This window comes from Protopterus annectens, chromosome 1.part1, assembly GCF_019279795.1.
Source record: "Protopterus annectens isolate FY-2018-M chromosome 1.part1, PAN1.0, whole genome shotgun sequence".
Lineage (NCBI taxonomy): Eukaryota > Metazoa > Chordata > Ceratodontiformes > Protopteridae > Protopterus > Protopterus annectens.
In genome coordinates this window covers 1,471,189,515-1,471,211,946 of record NC_056726.1, presented here as the reverse complement: position 1 = coordinate 1,471,211,946, position 22,432 = coordinate 1,471,189,515, and positions in this window count along the sequence as shown.

Sequence of the window (22,432 nt, the reverse complement as noted above, 5' to 3'; positions counted from 1 at the left end):
ATATTCATACTTTCTAGGGAGGCATCTATCACTTTAATTATGTTGGTTCTGTCTTTCTGCCACATGGCTATCCACATCACAACATACGGCTCTACTGTCAAGGCATTTATCCTATTTTCAATGCCAACATGCAGTATAGAAAAAGCTTTACCCAGGTCCAAGGTCTGTGTAAACAGAATGACCACTGCAACATGCTGTAGGACCTTCCTGAAGAAGTTAACTAAACTGAGTAGGTAGGGTCTCCCTTTGACAAAGCCAGTGTGACATAGGTCTAGCCTGATAATGTTTTTGATATTACAGTTTATGAGGTCTGAGAAAATATGTTCTATGGCTTTAGAAATCAGATTAGTCAGGCTAATGAGTCTATAGTTTCCCAGGTCAGCGTCACATTGACCTTTGTGAAAAAGCATCACCACTATAGTTTGTCATACTGTGGAGACAAATCCTGTATCTAAGAAGGGGGCTCCACAAGGCCATGTTTAGCACTATTGCTCAGACTAAATAATTTAAGAAGGGGGCTCCACAAGGCCATGTTTAGCACTATTGATCAAACATCCAGGTAAATTATGAGACAGTAACAAAACAGGATCAGTGGATATATGAAGCTACAGGAGCAGCAGACAGTTTTGATAGGTTAAGCATGACATTCTAGCTTATATTTTGGACAGATATGGGTTAGCCTCAATGTTAGGGTGTTGTTTAAGATTTTGTACAGGGGAAATAAGGTGAGTGTATCTAACATGGAAATAAAAGACAAAATGAATTGAATCACTGACTGATCACCAGGAACAGGGCAGTGGGAGTTTGCTTTCCTGGTGTGAATGGGGTGGCACTTTAGCATTCTGTCAAAGACAGACACACACACACACACACACACACACACACACACACACACACACACACACACACACACACACACACACATACTCACACAGACCAAACACACCCGCACCTTTACCTCTCAAGTGTACAGATTTTTGCAGACTGTCCAGATTTTTGCCTCATATTTTCTGGCAAATTAGTGACAAATAATTAAAGATTTAAGTTAGAAAATATTAACAGACCTTTGAGTTTCAGATGTCATACGCTTCAGGAAATTCATGCTATTGCAAAATCTGTTATTTTAACAACTTTCTAAGTTTGTAAGAGCAATATTCAAAAATTGCCCTATTTTTGGGCCTTTGTCCCACTTTTTTATTTATGACTTTTTCCAGATTTCTTGCTCTTAGAGGTTGAGAGGTATGCCCACACACACACACACACACACACACACACACACACACACACACACACACACACACACACACACACACACACACACACACACACACACAATACATATACATATATATGAACTTGGCTGTAAGGATATGGATTTTAATGTTTCACAAGTAATTGTTGAATTCTTACATGTATTCATTTTTCAGTGAAATGTGTAACATCAGCAGTCATGGATGTCCTTATACACTGATAAGATGACTGCAAACTCATCTTTGTAAATCATAATTTTGAATGAGAATTAAATGCTTCTCTTATGTCTCATTAAATTAAAATACAGGTTCATGCAAGGTCCAACCTAAAAAATACCACTAGTCAAACCTTCAACTTGAAATATGCATAAAAAGTGTTCTACTTATTTGCTTGTTTATTTAGTTATTTTTGCAGGGGATATGGGAGAAAAGCCACATAATACACCAAAGGTATATATGCCAGGATTGCACCACTGTACAGAAAAGGGAAATTAGTGAAAAAATGAATGGCTATAGGTGCATAGACACCGCATTGGAGGTGATTTTCTGCAAATAGCAATGACTGGAGAGGTCAACATCTGATTGCTGATTAAATTCATCAGCTTAGCACTGAATTAGGTGCTGGGAAGCTAAATGACATTTTGTGCTATTTTAAAATCACTGTTTGCATTTTTAACACTTAAAACAACTGAAATAATACAAGCAACACAATTTAGCAATAAACAAATAAAGTCATTACTTCTGCCACTTCAGCTTTCTGCCTTCCAAGGGAGCAGAAAAACGGTGTAATCACAGTTAAGAGCTTTAATTACACTAATCACGCATCTACTGAGAAATCTAAAATGATACTCTGCTACTGAAATTAATGAATTTTATCCACAAGAAAACATTTATTTTTTTTTATTTTTTTTATTTATTTTACATTTGTTAACCGGGCTAGTCTGGCTGGATACATGTCCATTTTCAGCAGAGGCCCGAGGAGAAAAGCTCCACTATCAGACTAAGACAATACAGTTGAGAGGTTACTAAATAATCAAACTATACAAATAAAAAGTAATAAAATAGGCAATATCAAATGCGTATACATTTTTTCTGTACTAATCTGAGTTGATGACAATTAAAATTCGGATGGGTACTGTGTAGAAAAGTTTTAGTAGTATTATAAGACGATAATAATAAGTTAGAAAAATATCACTAGTAGCTGGTATGACAACAAATAGGTTCTACTTCAACAAATAGGTATTATCTGAAAGTAGGAAAAAGGTAGATAAGAAGTAAAAATATGTAGGTAAGTAGTGTAACAGATAATGTGAAGTAAGAGTATAGGAATAAGGCAGAAATGAGGTAAAAGAGTGTTGACAGAGATGCAATTTCTCGAGGTACAGATGTTAGGATGATAGTAAGGCTAAGGATCAGTCAGTAGGAAAAGTAAGGTGTAAAGAAACAGAGATAGCGAAAAAAAGAAAGGTGGTATGAATGGTTAGAGGTCATGTAGATGAAACGAGAGAGAGAATAAGAGAGAATAACAGCATGGGCAGAGGGGGACATTGCTCAAAGCTCCCATAGAAAATACACAGTTTACTTATGTTTGTCATTAAAGTACACACCAGTCAAAGTCTGCATTTAAACTATGTTTAAGATTATGAAACTTGACTATAAATATGAGCCTGAGTGGCGGTAATATTCATGAATTGCCTTTAGACTTAATAATGCTAACAGAACATCCCCATCCATGCAGCTACAACTCTAGGTTTAAGGGTAAAAATTTTAGCTATCACCATCGTCATCATCATCATCATCAGCCCCCCTCCCTTTTCCACTTTTTTTTATTTACATAGGGTCGGGTTGTTGTGTCAACTGTCACCATCTCCCTTGACTCAATGTCACTCTCCAACCTTCCCTGGCATTCATGCCTGACCATCACAGGTCTTCTCTCACACAATCCATGCACCTCTTTGCAGGATGTCTTTCTTTCCTCTTACCTTCTTTACGTCTGTTCCAAATCTTTTTCACCAGATTGTCTTATGTTTTCTACACATGGGCCCAAACCACTGTAATGCTGTCCTCTTTGACCATTCTGGCATTTGGAGCTAGCTACTTTGGCTTCTCCTGTTATGTCCCCATTTCCTTGTCTGTCCCACAGTATGCATCCTACCACCCATCTCAGGTAATTCATAGGTTCATAGGTGTGTACTAGGCTAATGGCCCTGGAGCCTTTACAAGCCTAGCCCATTAAGTGCCCTGGCATTGTGCCACTTGACGTTAGTTCCCAGTGTCTCTATCAAGCAGAGCCACTGGAGTGATCCCGGGGGGAACTTTCTATTTCCCATCCACTATCAAGATTTCTCTTGAAGAAGGCCAGTGAGGTGCTCTGCTTGACATGTATGGAAAGTTTATTCCAGAGCATGGGCAGTCACTGGGTTATGAACCTGTCCCTCTAGCATGCTCTGTTGATTGTGGTAATGAGGTTGAGGTCTCTGGAGCATGTGGTGCAGAGGGATTGGGATTTCTTTAGCTGTAGCATATCTAACAGAGCTGGGTCAGACATGGTTTTGTAAGTCAAGCAGAGATTACTTCTTAGTAGATGATATGAGACAGAGAATAGCTGGAGTTTTTTGAGTCTGTCCATGTACAACATGTGTTTAAGGCCTAGGATCCTCTTCGTGAGGTACATTTGTGGCATTTCCAGCTGTTGCATGTGTCTATTGAGGTACATGCCAAATGGGGCATTATACTTGATGACTGGCCTAATGATGGAAGAGTAGAGAAAGATGATGACCTCTTTCTTCCTGGATGCAAAACCCTTGGTAATGAGATGTGCTACACAGAAGGACTTTCTGACCACAGTGTCATTGTGGTGGTCAAAGGAGAGGTTGCTGTCAACCTGTGTCCCCAGATCTCTTATAACACCTTCACTGTTCAGTAGGTTCCCTTCAGTGTGGTAATTAGTGGAAAATGAGTTTTTCCCAAAGGGGATGAAAACACATTTTTTGGCATTAAGCTTAAGGCCATGGTTTCGATACCAGTAATTGGTCTCAGTGAGGCCTTTCTGTAGTTTGTCTACATCACTTGGGGAATTAATAATGACTCCCAGCTTGCAGTCATCTGCGAACTTGGTCAGCCAGAGTCCCTCCATGTTGGCTTGGACTTCTGAGAAGTAAATGCTAAACAGGAGAGGACCCAGGACTGATCCCTGTGGGACTCCACTCATGACTGGTCGGCAGTATGACTTGGAGTCTGCTACTTTCACACTATGGGTTCTATCTGTGAGCCAATTTGGAACAAATAGGGGTTGATGTTTAGTTTGGTGAGTTTATCAATAATTCCTGAGTGGGAAATGGTATCAAAGGCCTTGGCCAGATCGAGGTAGGCTGTATGAACTGCCTTGACCTCATCCACAGCTCTGGTGACTGACTCAAAGAAGTCAACCAGGTTGAGCAGGCATGATCCACCTTTTACAAAACTAAACTGCATGGGATCTAGAATTTGGAGATTCCCTATATCCTTGTTAATTAGGTCCATGATTATGTGCTCCATAGCCTTACATATCAGACTCATCAGGTTAATGGGGCAATAATTCCCAGGGTCTGTAGTTGCTCCCCCTTTGTGAAGAGGAATGACTGCAGCAGTGAACCATTCGGTAGGGACAAAGCCTGAGGTGAGGCTGTGATTGAACAGGACACACAGATGTGGTGCCAGTTCACTTTGTAGTTCATGTAGAACACATCAAGGGATATTGTCAGGTCCCATGGAAGCTGTATGCTTGGCCTTACACAATGCAGCTTTAACATGTGCTGCAGTAATGCTGGGTGCATGGCATTCCCCCGGTACTGTGATTGGTCCTTTAGGGGGGAGAGAGGGGTAAAGTTGGCACTAAATCTGTCATCTCCATCACCTCTAGCTTCCTCAGCTGCTCTGCCTTTACTGTCCGCTGTTCTGTACCATACAGTAGTACTGGTCACACCACTGTTTTGTGCACCTTACTTTTCTGTTTCTTTGACATTCTCCTGTCTTATACTACCCCTGATGCTCTGTTGCAGTTGGTTGCAACCCCTTCAATTTTCTCTCTTTAACATCCTCATTCAGACATCCCTTCCCAACAACCAGCCCTCCAAGATACTGGAAGCTGGTAATCTGGTCTTTTATTTTCCCTTCTATCTCAATTTTCAGCTTCTTCTGATTTCCCCCATTTGCTGCCATTACAAATGTCTTGTCTGTACTTAGTTTCAGCCCTTGTGCCTTCCATTTTGCATTCCATTCTCCTATCTTTTGCTGAAGTTCTTGCTCAGAGTCATCCTGTAATGCCACAATCTCTGCATACAGCCACTTTGTTGATCTGTCCCCTCTGACCTGTTTGCTAATGTAGCCCATCACCAGTATGAACATGAGTGAGTTCAAAGCTGAACCTTGACACAGACCCTCTCCCACTGGGAACCCATTTGTGAGGCCACATACTGTTAGTAGTGGAGTCATTGCATTTTTATAAATTGCCAGCACTAATTCTACCAATGTTTCTGGGACTTTGAACAACTGCAGTACTGTCAAAATCAGCTTTCTTAGGACCTTCTCATATCTTTTCTACAAGTCTATAATTACTAGTTGGACTCTTTCCTTATCTCTAGCTTGTTTTCAACTATCTATCTCACTGCAAACTTCTGGTCAGCTGTACTCCATCCTGAACTGAATCCAAATTGCTTGTCTCACATCTTACTCTCTACTATTCTGTATATTCATTTATTAAGCGCCCTCAGCAGAAGTTTCATGATGTGGATGTCCCCTTTGTTCTTGTACACATTCACTAGTATGTTTATTCTCCAGTCATCTGGGATATGCCTTTCTCTCCATACTGCTACAAGTACTCTGTGGAGCCATTCCTCTACTATCTCAGCCAACATCAGAATCATATCTGGTGTGACCTCAACTGAGCGTACTGATTTCCCTGACTTAATTTTCCTTAGTGCTGTTCTTACTTCTTGTATGGTTGGCTCCTTCTTTTGTTTTATCATAAGCTGTGTTTAGGGGAGTACAGCTTCTGTGGGGTTTTCGGCATTCAGAAACTACTGGATTTACTCCTTCCATCTGTCTTCGATGTCCTGTGGATGGGTGAGCATATTGTTGTTGGCAAACTTTATGAAGGGTGTCTGTCTTCTGTATCTTTCTGTCTTTGCCTTACAACCTGATATAGCTTCTTTGTGCCCCCTACTGAGTCACTTTCCAGAAGTCGGAACAGTGCTGATGATGCCTTGTTCTTTTTCTATTGCAACTCCTCTCTTTGCCTGTTTGTTATCCAACCAGCATTCCTTCGTGGCCTGAGCTATCCTTTCTGTCTCCCACTTTTTCCTGCACTCCTTTTTCCTTTTGATGACTTCCTTGACATCTGCATTCCACCACCAGCTTTCCTTATGTACCTTATTTCCATAACTGGCTGTGCTACATATCTGTTCTGTAGCCATCAAACATGCTGTTTTGTCTCAAAACTGCCATTCTACTTCAGGTCCACCTATTTGCTCTTCTTCCTGAAGTGCTAGAGGCCTGAATAATTCCTTGAATTCATGCTGTGTGTCATAGGCTGATATTCTGAATACTGCCCTATCATTACACTGGAGTCTGATTGCCATGAGTCTGTCACTAATTCTGATGCCGTCTTCTACAGCTTCACCCTCACTGCATTGAAGCCTGCTGCACTGCCTCTGGATAAATGTCCATCCTCCTTTTTACCATCGTCCACATCAAGTGTGCATCCTGTTAGGGGACCTACACTGACTGTAGCAATTCTTAGTTTATGTTTGGCAGGTTGATTGGCTTTACATTTAGCTTTCCCTCAGCAGAGCTATCCCAGGTAAGCTGGGCAACTGGACACTGGTAGTCTGTAGCTTATTGACACAGGGCTACTGAGCTTTATGTCTGGCTCAGACTGGTCCCCTTGCCCATTTGGCAACATTAGTCACTGTGGTTGAATCATCTAGAAACACTTTTTATACCTGGCTAGCCCTGACATAGAACTCAGTCTATTGTGTGTGCTTTCCTACCTTGAAGATATTGTGCACCACAGTTAATGCCCAAAGCAGTTGGTCTATACAAGTCGTCCCTTTAGAAGACACTATTTAAAGTTGCTGCTGCTGCTCATAAGTCCATTTAGAAGTGAGTTTGAGATAGAAACGCTCAGTGTGCATTTTTGGAGGTGGGAGGAACCTCACAGAGATACAGGCAGAGCATACAAACTCCATACAGACATTGGCTAGAAGTCAGGATCAAACCTTGTGATTGGGAGGTGAATGCTTTAACCTTTATGTAATGTGTTCTGTACCTTGGCTAGCCTGAGTCATCTTATATACTCAATTGTGGGGTAAGCTATATCTTCGCTAACATCACTGAAATGTTCAGTAATTCATATTTGAATTGGCTCTGTTTGTCTTGGTTACCATTTAGGTAATGGGTCTGTGTATGTGTGTGTCTGATTCTTTAAACTTACATTTTCAAATTTATAACGTAGGATGGTACGAAGCAGACAATGGACACATTACTAGATGCTTCCTCTTTTATAAAAGTCACTAATGTTAGTAATTGAATTTTGTTTTTGATTTATCAGTGGATGTATTTATTATTAGTGTGCAGAAAGGTGTTAGAAATGATTTCAGAATTTTCTGCCTCTCTGGATAATGAAAATCTGAGGCATCTGAAACAATACAGCCTGAATAATTTATTTCTGAATCTTATTTCTTTTATTATTCTTTATTTATTTATGCTAGGATCTTCCAAGACATTTTCCTTCCATGTGTGTTACATGCCTCCCATGTAGCAAAATTCAGCTTAAGACATACAGCAGAAAAAGGAGCTATATTATACATGTAAAAATGCATTGTTTTAATAATTTTTATATGGCTAGCTTCACCATTAGAGAGCAGCAGAGGCTTTACAACTGGTCCTTACATCTTTATAGCTATAACTACAGTATTATTTGAATTAACACAGAGTTTTTCTACATCACCTTTGATTATCAGGAATTCAAAGCCAACCTGTGGCTGACTTTACATCTTCCTTATGACACCTAACATGTTTTGCTGTTGGCCGGAGATATATGGATGGGATGTGAAGTTACATATAGCATCTAAACTAATTGTGCAGTCTGCTCAAAGAATGCAAAAGCTGTAAATATAAATGAAAAAAATACGAGCTGTCACATATTACAGACACCAGCATCCCTGTGCTACTGTTGTGTGTCTTATCTGTTATCTTTACAAAAGACATCACTCATTACAGCCTGGCAGATGCTCCATACACCAGTATATAAGATTGATTTTGCACAGTCACATTATTTGTGTATGAAAACTGCACAACTCAAGCCCATGATTCTTTATTTAGTTAGTTACTCTAAGTTAGTCCTGGAAAGCTAGTGGCCTCTTTTCATAGGAGACCTTTGGTGACATTTACATTTAATAGAAGAAATTTGAGCAGGACATTGGGGAAATGCTCCTAGTCCTTTTGATGACTGCCATGGGTTCTTTACATCCAATCTAAATCAGGCAGATAGGATGTTAGTGAGTCTACATCATGGCATCGAAAAGGACGTTAATCTAATGTCTTAAAAATTGAAAATGCTGTTCACGGAGGTGTGTATTGTGAGATTGCGGTACAGTGAAGATCGGAAAATTTGCCCTTTCCTCACTGGAGCATGATCTCAGAGTTGGTATATATATAATTAATGGGGGGTGTGGGGGCACAGCCCCCCACAAGATCGACTTTCATGATCATAATTTTTAATTTGTAAGCCATTCGGTTAATGTCCTTTTCGATGCCGTGATATAGACCCGATTTTAGTTTGATGTCTTGTCTAAAGGATGGTACACTCAGGACTGCAGCACTCCCAAAGCTGTAATGCAATGTTGCTAATCGGAAATAGATCTAGTCATCTGGAGTTGGAGTAGAACCTCTAGCCTTCTATTCTTTGATTACTAAGAGTGAGTAAGTGTACTACCTGTTGAGCCACTGACACTAATCTTTGTCAGTCAAGACATATTAGATTTGTATCTTTCTACATAACCTCAAAGCTACACCTTTGTTTAATACACTCTTAAAATCGTCTTCTGTGGCAGTTTATAAAAACGGTACAGACCCAAGTTGTGAACATTTACATGAATGTTATGATTTAAATTTATATTATGTGCTGCTATGTATATATTTGCTTGAAAGTACTGACATTACAGATCTTAATGACAGAGGTTGATTTAAAAAGTATTATTGGATTTCTAGAGCACCACGTTGTAGAGGAATGTATCCCTACAGACATGCATTTGAATCCCATATTCTTCACTAGTATGCTGTATCACTAAAATAATAATATTAATAATAATAATAATAATAATAATAATAATAATAATAATAATAATAATAATACTAATAATAATACAAATACCCATTTGTTAACCAAGTAGGCACACTGGACACACAGTTCCATTTCAAGGACAATCCAAGAGAAATGTCTAGTTAAGTAACTTGCTCAAAGTCACACCACAGGAAAATGTGGATTGAAGGAATCAAACCCTCTAGCACAGCTCACAATCTTAACCGTCTGTTTCAACTGCCAGCCTTTAATTATTCAGTTTTCCCTGTACTCCCAAAATGCAACACACACCAAGCTTTGCCAATTTCCTTTTTCTAGTGAAACAGATTTCAAGACACACTGTCCACTCAATAGAAGTGTTTAAATCTTAGGGTACATCCTGTTTTAGGAAGTTCTGTGTTTAATATTTACATACATTTTTAATGATAGTACGACTTGTTTTTAAGAGATAAAAGAGGCTGAGAAATATGTTTGGATAAGATGGGGTAAACAAAACTTGCTTTACTACTAAGTTTATACATGAAGGCTGGAAAACAATACATACCCTTCATTTCACAGGATGCATAATGTTTCCTGGTGTCATGTTCATAACTATTTTAGCATTTGCAAAAAATAGCCTTTCTGACTATGCCATTCTAGTTTCCATAAAAGATTAGATGCATTCATTTATATTTCTGAGATATCTTAGCCACTCCCTTAAACTATGTCATTGCTTCAACTTCTCAGTTTGTGCAGCAGGCTAATGCAGGGAATTAGCATTTTAAGGGTGCATGGTTTAAATCTCTTTAGAGGGAGGGCTGGCATAATAGATAATAGTCAAGGTTTTTACTTCAAAGATAGGCTTGCTATAGCCTGGAGACTAATAGCCTAGTACTTACCTATGAAGATATAATGTGTATATTAGGTAATAAACAATCATGTACCCAGGTAAGGGTTTTGCAATTTTCACTATACTACACATGGACATATCAAAATATTATACTTTAGTGAGCAGAGTAGAATATTTGGAAATTACACATTACAGAAAGTATTAGTGTACACATTCATATATGCTCATTCATTCCAACATCTTATAAATGAGTTTCTTTTGTGCTTTTCCTTTTTGTTCTGTGCAAAACAGGTTACTCATGAATTTATGTTTTAAGGTATATCGATAACAGGCAGAAACTAACAGTTTAGCACAAACCCAGCTTGGAGTATTGTATAGGGAAGTCTACAAACTGCTAAGCAAGCAATAATGCCCAACAGGTTGTGTAGGGGTGTTTTGAGGTCTGACACTGCTGGCAGAGGGCCTCTACATCCCTGGAACGGTGTTATTTACACAGTAAAACACACCCTGGAGGGCATTATTGCACTTAGAGAATGGTCTGTCTGTAAAATTGCTGTGTTTTACTTACTTAATTACTTTTTATTACTATATTATTTTTTGTTATAAATTTTTGATGTAAAATAGTTTCTTTGCGTAATGTTTCAAACTTGCTCTAGTACACGTAAATGGTGTTGCAGGAAGCTTTTCACATCCAAATATATTGGACACTTACTCCTAGAATGTGTGACTTCCTGCCAGTAATTGGGACTGAAGTCACTAAATAATAACATACATTTTGAGTTTCAGACTTTATTTACTTCAGAAAATTCATGATAACACAAATCCTGTTGTTTAAGCAACTTTATAATTTTATAAAAGTAATATTTAAAATCCGTTCCTGTTTTTGAGCCTTTCTCCCCCTTTATTTTAGACTTTACCCACAATTCTTGAGCTAAGAGGTCCAGAGGTATGCAAACCTTTTTACTGCTGCCACTGGCTGATCTCACGCACTCTGTCTCACACAGCCGCACACACACACACACACACACACACACACACACACACACACACACACACACACACACACACACACACAGTTTTTTCAGTTTCATTTATTGTTTACACTAACTAAACAGCAAAAGCATTGCTTAGCAACTGTAAAATAATGGCTCACTCGATCTCATTCTCACTGTCATGCACGCATACACTAACCCACACACACATACTTTTTAAATTTATTTTTTGTTTTTTTTACACTTGCTAAACAGCAAAAAGAGCTGCTTAGCGAGTGTAAAATAACGGTGACTATTATATTACTTTCAGCCCAAGCTTCATGACAGCTTAATGTACTACTGTGAAGGAGCAGACTCATTTTTCAGTGGGCATTTCCTGTAAAATAACACCCTGGTGAAGAATGTGCCTTCACCAATCAGGGTACCAATGTTCTGGTCACCCACTCTCTTATATGAGATAGACATGGATTTAATTATTTCTATACCCACTTACATACTATGTGATCTCAAAAAACTTAATTTACCAAACCAAATTCTCACCACTCATAGAATCGGTATATATATATATATATATATATATATATATATATATATATAGATAGATATAAATATATATATGGATTCCATACACTTGGTCGAAAATGATTCCAGGCAGGTCACTTGATTGAAAGCTCACTTGACAAAAGCTCACTTGGTCGAAGTTCATTTGGTCGAAAATGGAATATAGCCCCTGCCCCACTGCAGTGCAACCCTGAAGTGAGAATATTAAATAAGGGGGGGTGTGGGGGCACAGCCAACATTATGCTAATAGTTTTTACTAAATATATATACATCAATGCATTTCTAATGGGTATACCTTCTTATAACAGTGAATACATTAAAATTATGTAGGAGGCTATTACTTAATATTCTCACTCCAGGGTTGCACTGCAGTGGGGCAGGGGCTATATTCCATTTTCAACCAAATGAACTTCGACCAAGTGAGCTTTCAGTGAAGTGCAATGCCTGGAATCATTTTTGACCAAGTGTATGGAATCCACATGTATATATATATATGACGCAGGCAAGTACAGATATGTGGGGGCACTCACCAGAAGAGATTTTTAGGAAAAAAATGACAATGATAAGGATTTTTACTCACCTGAAAAGCAAAGGATCTGACTTTTTTTTTCATTTTTATTGTTAACCAATCTAAATCTCAGACTGCTACATGTACCGACATTACCTGGCTTGTTCCCTCTATAAAACCACCTTTGGCCAGTGTTATTGTTGAAGATGTTTTAGACTGCAACTATTAAAAGATATCGCAAACAGTTGTGCATAGGAAAATGACACATAATAAAACAGACAATACCTACATATAAGAGAGAATCTCCTTCAGTTGTACAAAATCAGTGATACATAATGCAGAATATACTCACAAAATAGTTGGGAGGCATTACTGTTAAAGTAATGCTATAGGTTCATAGTTATATACTAGGCTAGCTGCCCTTGTGGACTATTTTAAGTCTACATAATTTTTTTCAAAGGTGAGAATCAAACTCTGTATTTCGTGTTTGCAAGGTAAACACTTTAATCATTATGCCAACCCCATCTCCATCAAATATGGGTTGCCCTAGTGAAAACCAGGAATGCTAACCACTACACCATATGGCCTTGGTAAAAAACAGCAGTCCTAACCACTACACCATATGGCCTTGGTGAAAACTAGGAATCCTAACCACTACACCATATGGAACATCCCACACAACAGGACTGTTTTCCTCAAGGGACTAAGTTTGGTAGTAATTATAACATGTGGGCAAAACCATATACAATAAATAATCCTATTCATCAAAGCTGGTCTATGCATCAGGTTAGTAATATTTTGCAGATGTGTATACATATGTCTGAATTGTCACTTTTTTGTACATCTCTCAATTAAACATTCCTTAAATCCACTGTAGCAGTAGTAGCAGCTCTGTCAAATCAGACAAGGCAGGCATCACAATTCAGTTTGTCATACCAATATTTCAACAACACAATTGCCAGTTTGTTAAAAGGCACCTATTTCTTTCCAGCCCGAAGGTGCTAACAAGTTACTCTTTCTTACTGGTGTCATCTATTTTTTCCAAGTTTTTATTTATCTGGCTCTGGGTAAATCAGATGTGCAATGAATAATTCCCATATTGTAATATTTTAAGAAACACTGAAAGGAGAACACTCATTTAATTAGATAAAAAACTACTTTAAGCATAAATGAAGTATTATCACCCACACTACCACTAAGGAATGTGTTGCACAGATGTGTTTTTTGTTTTTTACATCTATGAAGCTCAGATAAACCAGGATAAAATATTAACTCCAGTGAGTTAGTTATTTCAAAAGACTCTGTAGGCAACTTAGTTGTAAGAAATTCAAATGCGAGAAAAGTGAGAGAGAGCAGTGTGTGGAGGTGTGCCATTTATTATTACTCTGAAAAACATGACCATTAGACTAGATGAGATTTAACAATATGCTGGAAGTTAGGCAGACACGTCAGTCAGAAAAAGACCTTTATGAAATAACAGAATCAGCTTGCCTTATAGAGATGGTGCGAGTAAGCCCTTTGGTCATGTGGCCAGCTAACACTCCCCTTGTTTACTTTGCTGCCTGATGAATTCCTCTTCCATTCTAGTAGCTGTGATATTGTAGTGGATGAATTCCCAGCTTGTTTACAAATTTTAACATATCTGATTTTAGACAATTGCTACATGAAAGGAAACCATCCCATTCATAATGATTGAGAGACTTAAGACTCAACAGTGACAACTTGACATTTTTGCTGGTAAGTATGTTTTTTTTTTTTGTAGGAAAATTGGATGGAGTCAGGTTAGTAGCTGAACTGAAGCAGCATAGTGAACTCTGGTTGTCTGGGCTGAGTGCCTCATAATTTAAGTTTGATTTGTTTCATCTGTCTTTGAGTAGCACCTTCTGAATCAAAGAAAGTGGGTGAAAAGTGTGCATCAGACTATAAGTCAATGTAAAAGAGAAGACTTCCATTGTACATGCCTTCAGATAGCACCATAGCGCTAGAGTTCAATTACGCTTTGATGAATGTACTCGCACTCATTTGCACATTCTCATTTTCATATTATCACTTTAGTGACACACCGTGTACGCACCTAGAAACCCATTGATTGCCGTTTCTTTTAATGTTATTTTGCATGAGGATCCTGTCTCATACACCTCTGACTGGGGAGTCACTTTGCACCATACACCCGATTACTAAATATGCCAACTCGAAGGCTGAACTTTGCAAAGGAGAATACTTACTTTACTCCCCCCTTACTCTGACTCAGTGCAACCTTGATGAAAAGGCATTTAATAAATGTTGGTGTAGGAGTCCTTCACCCACATCAGAGTGCTCCCCCTGCAAACATGTTTTCTTTATTCTTTTCATAGTGTATCTTTCAACAATAATATAAAACAGTGAAAATCTGAAGATGGGGATGTCAATGCCAGTTAATCTAATTATCACAAAGATGAACTAGATCATTTAAAAGTAAATACATGGCTAACTACCCTGATGAGCCATTTTAATCCTAGCCAATAACTTCAGATCAGAATCAAACCTTATACCCTGTGTTTAGAAGGTGAAGCTCTTTACCATTATGCTAAATCCTCCTACCACAGAAGCAAGAATATTAGAGTCTCAGTAATGTCTGAGGCGACCAAGAGACTGACCATTGGTGTCCTTGGTTATTGCCTAATAAGTGAATTGTCTTACACTAGTGTTAAGGCTAACTAGGCTATATTTACTGTAGTCCGTACTCTGTTCAAGTACCTGAAACACTGACCTAATCAGACACAATTAAATATGATAATATGTAGGATAAATATAGCAATGAAACATTGCAATATGAAAAGTCCTCACCTAATCTTTTCTGAAAGCCACAGAAAATGTCATCTGGAACAATTCAAAACACTAAAAATCTCAACCCAGATAAAAGAACTAACCTACATTAGCTCTGGTAATCCATCCAATGTATCTCTTTTTGCTCACAAAGATGAGGTAACATGTTGTATATGTCTTTCGAATTACTGAGTTCTAATATATTTCCAGCTAGATCAGCAAAAAGGGAAGACCCATCTACCAACCCAACACAGTTACCTGCATTTCATGTCTGGAAGGACTGTAGTCAGTATCTTCATTTTATTTTTAGATTTTGCTCCATAAAGTTATGGAGGCTGGATCTCCTTTTAAATCATCAAAGAACTCCCTTGGAGTTCCACATAGCCTGTTTGTCTTCCTGAGGGTCCAGGTAATGTCGTTAGGCACATTGCCGCATAGTGTTGAAGGTAAGTGCTAGGCAGTCAGTATCAGACCATTACAAGCCTAGTAAAAAACTCATATTCAAAATTTCCCTCTAGAATTAAGGAAGACAAGATGGACAAAGAGAGAATTTGAGATTTCCCATCTAATTATATAGGTTTACCTTAACAGTGGCAAGGGCACTACTCTGCTTAGCATGTAGTGAAACATTGTTCCAGAGGTGAGAGATACACTGGGATTTGACTGTATCATGCAAATGTGTCTTATTTATCTGGTGATAAATGTTTAGTTCCTTTAACCAACTATTTAATGCATAATTAATTGTGCAAAGGAATAGGAGATAAAATAAATTTTGATCTTTTATGGCATGAAAGGCTAGACATTGAACTCTGTGAACGAGTCTGTAAGAGACTGAGTGCAGAGAGAGAGAGATGTCATTTTGTCCCGATTAACTAAAATTTTGTGGACTCTCATCTTTTTAGTTATGAATCTTTGAGGTCCCTCAAGTTCAGTGATATGCTTACACAACTATATGCCGAAAGGTGCATTATTTTCAATAATGAGTCTGATGAAATATAAATAAAGGCAAATTAAGACTTCTTTGGATCTACTGGAGATGCCTTTGGAAAGTAGCCAGACAGAGGACTTTCCAAACTGTTGTAGAGACAATACAGAGCTATCCACAATAATGCATAGATCCCTTACAGTCGTGTCTGACTGGAAGAGTGCTTCACCTATATGGTAAGTGAAAATGTTTTGTTTACCAAAATGAACCGTGCTACATTATTTTATGTTTATTATTTGTGTAATTAGTTATGCACTGCATTTTCTAATCAGTGGGGAAGCACTCTAGAATTTTTACCCCTTCTGAGGAATTTACATATATTTAATTACACAATGGAGAATCTTCTGATTCCATATAAAAGTATTCAGTCTTTAATGCAACATGTTCACTGATAAATTCATTCATTCGTAAGTCATTTAACTCACAGTCAGTTTATTTCTTTTTGAGGTCAGATTTCTCTCCCAGTATAGTATTTTGTTTCTTATCCCTATGGGCTGTAGCAAGTTCTATAATTGATACATTCTGGGTCCTGTAAAATGTTTCCTCTCTGAGCAGATTTATTTGTTTGCTAACTGAGGTAGGGAAGTGAGTGCAGGGTTAGTGGCTCAACAGGTGGCCCACTTACCTCTGGGGATGGAAGATTTGAAGTCTGTCGTTTTGATTCCATACCAACTACTTGATGTTAACACTCACCCCGGGATTCAGCAAGCTCTGCACGGTGTGCAGAAAGAGTGCAAGAGTTGCTGAAGGCAATATGGCCACCAAGAGATCAAGGAACAAGCTCCCGGGACGTGCATGAGCGCTCCTGCACAGACACAGCTCCTGTATGCTAATTATCTCATTTGCAGGTGAAAACCATGCAAATGAGGTGAATTAGTAATCCAGGAAGCAGGCAGCCGTCCATGCAGGATTAGTGTAACCTGCAGAAATCTATTCGTCTAGTAACCAAATACCTTTCTGCAAACTACAAAACGGAGCCATGACAGCTCCAAATAAAGGGTGTATATAATGTGGAAAGCATGTCAATGGCCAAATATATGGCCATCGGCATGGAAAATAGTTTCAAAATAACAAAAAATAACTTTTATTTTTTGGGGGGGCTGATTTTGGCCGTTTAAGCATAGGGCAGCAGCTCGCAAACAGGATCGGCCCAAAAATAAAAATAAAACTTTAAAAAAAGCTTTTTAGGCAAATCACAATTTTTCCATTATAGCCAATGGCAGGCAGAAGACAACAAGGCCAGTGAATAGTGATTGCTAAGGGGGAAGGCTCAGTGTTAGACTTGTAACTGGGCATTAGCAGTCAGTTCTATGCAAAGAGGGGAATGATACTGAATCACAGATTTCCCCTCATTGCTATCCAGCACCCAACTGTGTAGGTGCAGGAAAACCATGGTGCAAGCCTAAGAGTTAGCTGACATCATAGAGGGGTGTGTCAGGCATACTGTAAGCTTACTGGAGCTCTGTGGCTTGGGTCTGCCCTTATCTTAGCAGAGGTAAGGAAGGGGGTGTGTCTGAAACTGCCTGGCAGTATTTACATTGCATAAACGGGGGTGCGCGACGCGCACCGGGTTTTAAACAAAAAAATTAATTAATTAAATCAGGAAATAGCAGCTCCATTCACATCTGAGCACTGTGTTTGCATGGCGCTCCTTGGGGCTTAAACAGGAAGGCAATGGGAAGGCAAAACAGCAGTAGGAAGGTAATCAAGGAGAACTAGCATAGCTGGCAGGTGAGATGTATCAGAATCAGCCAATTACACAGGCAGCGGCCCAGCCTAGCACACTACTATAACCTATGCAAACACTTTTCCCTCTGGTTTTTCCCACAAACTCTACACCACTGGTGTACACAAAGGGGAAATTTTACCTAACAATAGCAACAAAATGATAGGGGCTGCTTTTGCTCTCATAAATTAACATGTGGAAGAGGCTGAGGGTGGTGAAGATGAGAATGCTGATGACTAACCCACAGCGAGGAGAAGGAGAAGAGTGTACAGACCCAGGGTAACCTACCAGGGGCTACATAAGCTAGAGATAGTGGAGCACTATAGGGTGAACAGGGACCTCCTACAGCAAATTGTTGAGCTGTGCCAGCCACGCCTCACACACAGAACAAACAGAGGGGAACCCACCCCAGTGGATACCAAGGTATGTGCAAGCTTAAGAATACTATCCACAGGTACCTTCCAAAGGCCAACTGGGAATATCATGGGGCTCTCACAGGCATCAGCATCCAGGGTACTCTACCAGTTCCTGGATGCCATGTCAGCACATGCTGGTGAGCACATATATTTCCTCAACACCCATGAGCCATTGACCAGCAATATGTATCTCTTCCACCAAATGGTAGAATACCCTGAGGTAGTTGGTGCTATAGACTGCACGCACATACACATCAAAGCACCACCCATTGAGTGGGGTAGAGTCTACTTAAACCGCAAGGGCTTCTCCTCCATCAACTGCCTGGCCATGTGCGATGCCTAGGGCATTATAATGAATGTGTGTGCTGGCAGCCCTGGAAGCTGTTATGACTCCTACATCTGGCATATGATGCAGCTGTACCAGAGATTTGCCAATGAGGACATCCCATATGGCCACCTAGTGGGGGATGGTGGTTATGCAGTGGAGCCGTGGCTGATGGCACCCATCAAAAATGCACCCGAACAAGAACGCCATAATGAGGCACACGCACAGAACAGAATCATAATAGAGCATGTGTTTGGGATGCTCAAGTCATGGTTCTGGTGCCTGGACATATCCGGTGGAGCCTTGCAGTACTCACCAGCTATATGTACACAAATTGTCATTGTATGTGCTACGCTACACAATATGATCCTGCAGAAACAACTGCAGCAGGAAAAGCATAGGGCAGGGTCACACAGCCCCTCCCACCATTGCCAAGGGCAGCACAGGCACAGAGTGACTCGGAGGAGGAACAACCTGAGCCTGCCCCTGTAGGCAGAAGGAGGGGTGCCCAGTATGCCCAGGTCTTGGCAAAAAGGCAATGCATAGCACATACACCTATACGTTACGAACCCAGGGAATGACACCTCTCTCTGACTCTCACATACAGTAAAAGGGATGCCAAACATGACACTACCTGTGCTTAACCATGTAAAGGGAGTGTACTATGTGCATCCGACATAGTCAGGCCTCCAGCACCATCGTCAATACTGGCACAGCCACAAGGTAAGTCACTCTCACTATCAATTGCTGACTGCAGTAGTATGTTCTGTTTCCTGTGCCTATGGTATGGATGTGAGCATGTAAGGGAATCAGGTGGCTAAATGGGATGGCAGCAGATAGTAGACACCTATATAGGCAGCATGAAATCCATAACAAATACTGGTGTCAACATAGTAGGCAGTACTAGACAAGGTGACATATCCCACTGCAGTACATGTGGTGGGCCAAATTTGTGTCCATAGGTCCCACACATGCATGTCACTGAGGCTCACATACCCAGCAACAGTCTCAGCCAGCAGGACAGGTGTAGGCAAACACAAAGAAAGGCTGTGCTAAGGCCACTAATTGATGGCTATGGAGAACAGCCCCCTCCAGACCTACACAGACAGACTACAACAGGTCAGGAAGTGGGATGTTAGTTCTGAAGAGTAAGAAGTCTGAAACTGAAATGTAGGTCAATAAAACCTAAGAACTGTAGTACACTGATATTCCTCTAGTCTGCATGATAGGTCAGAAAACAGAATGAAATGGAAGCCAATAGAGTACCTGAAATACCAGTACAGTCATAGCAAATGTTTGCAGTTGTCAGGTGTGCCTCCCCCAATCCTATGTAGAAATGTAGTAACATTTACATGTGGGTATAATAACAGTGGAACACAGATTACTTGAGCTGACTAAAGTAGCAGGACAAATTGTTGCATGTGTACAATATGCAGGGCTCTGTGTGTTAGGTTGTTGTGTGTTGTATATTGTGTGAAAATGGTCAGAATGTAGGCATGGAGGGTTGTATCCCAGTGGCCAGTGGCCAGTACTGTCGATGACAGGGCCAAGTTCTCACAACTACAGTGCCAAACACAATGCATCTCAGCAAGACACAATCCAGCAATAATCCATACTAACTGTTCGGATGTAATATCTGTCACCATCTGAAAGATGGACATGACATGAATGTGGGCCCAGACATACACACAGTACACAGGTGGAAGTACCCTAGACAGAGTACATAAAATGTAACTGTCAACTGCACACACCTTTGGAATTGTACATACAGGTTAGCAGAGCATTAGTTTTCCGTGTAGTATGGAATACTGGTATAGTCTGGGAAATCATTGGCAGACCACAAAAGGCACAGGTATGAAGTAATAAGAGACTGCCTATGTCCCCACACAAGGCAGCATAAGGGAAATGTCCAGGTATATCTGCGAGTCAGCTGCAAGTGGCTTCCACATCACACATGCACTTAGCTCACCCCACCATCAGCCACAATTTTATCACAGGTCATATCCTTGCTGTTGGGAATGAGTACAATATGACTCCCACCTCTGTATGGGAATACCCACAGAATGCAGCATGCTGAAGAGGTGTCCCATGCAGGTGTGTCCCTAGCTGTAAGCAGCACTCTGCCAGCATCCACACCAATGGATCAATAAGGATAGAAACTATTGACATTAACACCTTGCACACCTACACTGTCACCCCAGGGGAATGCAGTGGCTTGCAGCCTGGGACTGTAGGAGTGACACAATGCACTGGCCTGCTACAGATGGCCTGCATCACTACCAAATGACCTGCAGTCCTCTGTCAAAGGCCTGTGTCTCTCCCGCACTGCCAATGTATGTTATCTCATGGACTCCTCAATAACGACATAACACAGCTCACAGAACACAAATGCAAGGCCATGTCAACAAATCCTAGTAGTATGTCCACCATGTCCTACTGCCTGAACTGTGGACCAACCCCTAATTACTGCTGGGATAAAGTGATAACTACAGGGATACTTATCGGATAGCATTTGCATAATGTTCGGAAGAGGATAGAATAACAGGCGAGGGGGGTAAAAGCATGGATGCCATGGAGTGTGTGAAGTCTGAAACTCAGATGTGTGCACATACTATCCCTGCCTGCAAACACAGGAATGGGTGGTTACAAACCTGCCCGTAACCCACAATGTGAAGGGGTAATGACCAGATATATGAGCCCTCCCACTGGGTAACCTGTGTGCTGTGAGGTATGGCTACAGCAGTATATGGCCATACTGTCATTTCAATGGATGTACAAGCATGGGATCGTCAGACACCACAGTACCAAGGTGCGGAACCATTTACACAGACCCATCAGCAAGTGTCTGTAGCTCCTCCTCCAGAATGGCATGATTGTGTAAGAATATGTTGGCTGCAGACCACAATACTGGACATAGCTTCATTCATCTTGTATTCCCCAGGAAATTACGGCAAGCAAATATGTATACCTGTCAGTAGTTGATGACATAAAACATCACAGTGTAAAACAGTACATATGACTGAATATCTCTGCTAACACCAAAACCATGTAGCAGAAGCAGCACAGACACATTTAGTTACAGCATCCCACTATCCTTTGCCCATTGTGACCCCATATTGTCAACAAATCTACAGATATCCTGCAGAAACAGGTTGCTAGCTATAGGTGTAGAACACAAATGCCTGCACTGGAGTACAACCTACCTGGAATGGATTCATACTTTCAATACAGAACGTCATACTGGGCATGCTCCCACACTTAGAGAAATGAAGCCCATGTCTGACAACAAAATACTGAAAGGCCATACTGGGTGTGCTCCCACACTTAAATAAATGAAGCCCATGTCTGGCAACAACAGTGGACTATACATATCTGTCATTTGCAGATGTCTGTGCACACACTCCACATTGCACACCAGTCATGTTTTGCACACACATCAGATAAGAATACACACATATATACAAGGACAACACACTATAATAGGTCAAACATATACATACATAGATGTGGGGAAGAGAGTGACAGACAGTGAAAATCATGAGGCCTGTCCCACCCAGCACACATCCAATTGGCCAATACCACATGATGCGTAAATGTCTATCACTGTAGGTGTTTGCTCCTGGTAGCCCTCAGCACTATAGTGTCTGTGGTGCTTGCGATAACTGTCTAACATGACAGTACAAGTCATTATTCA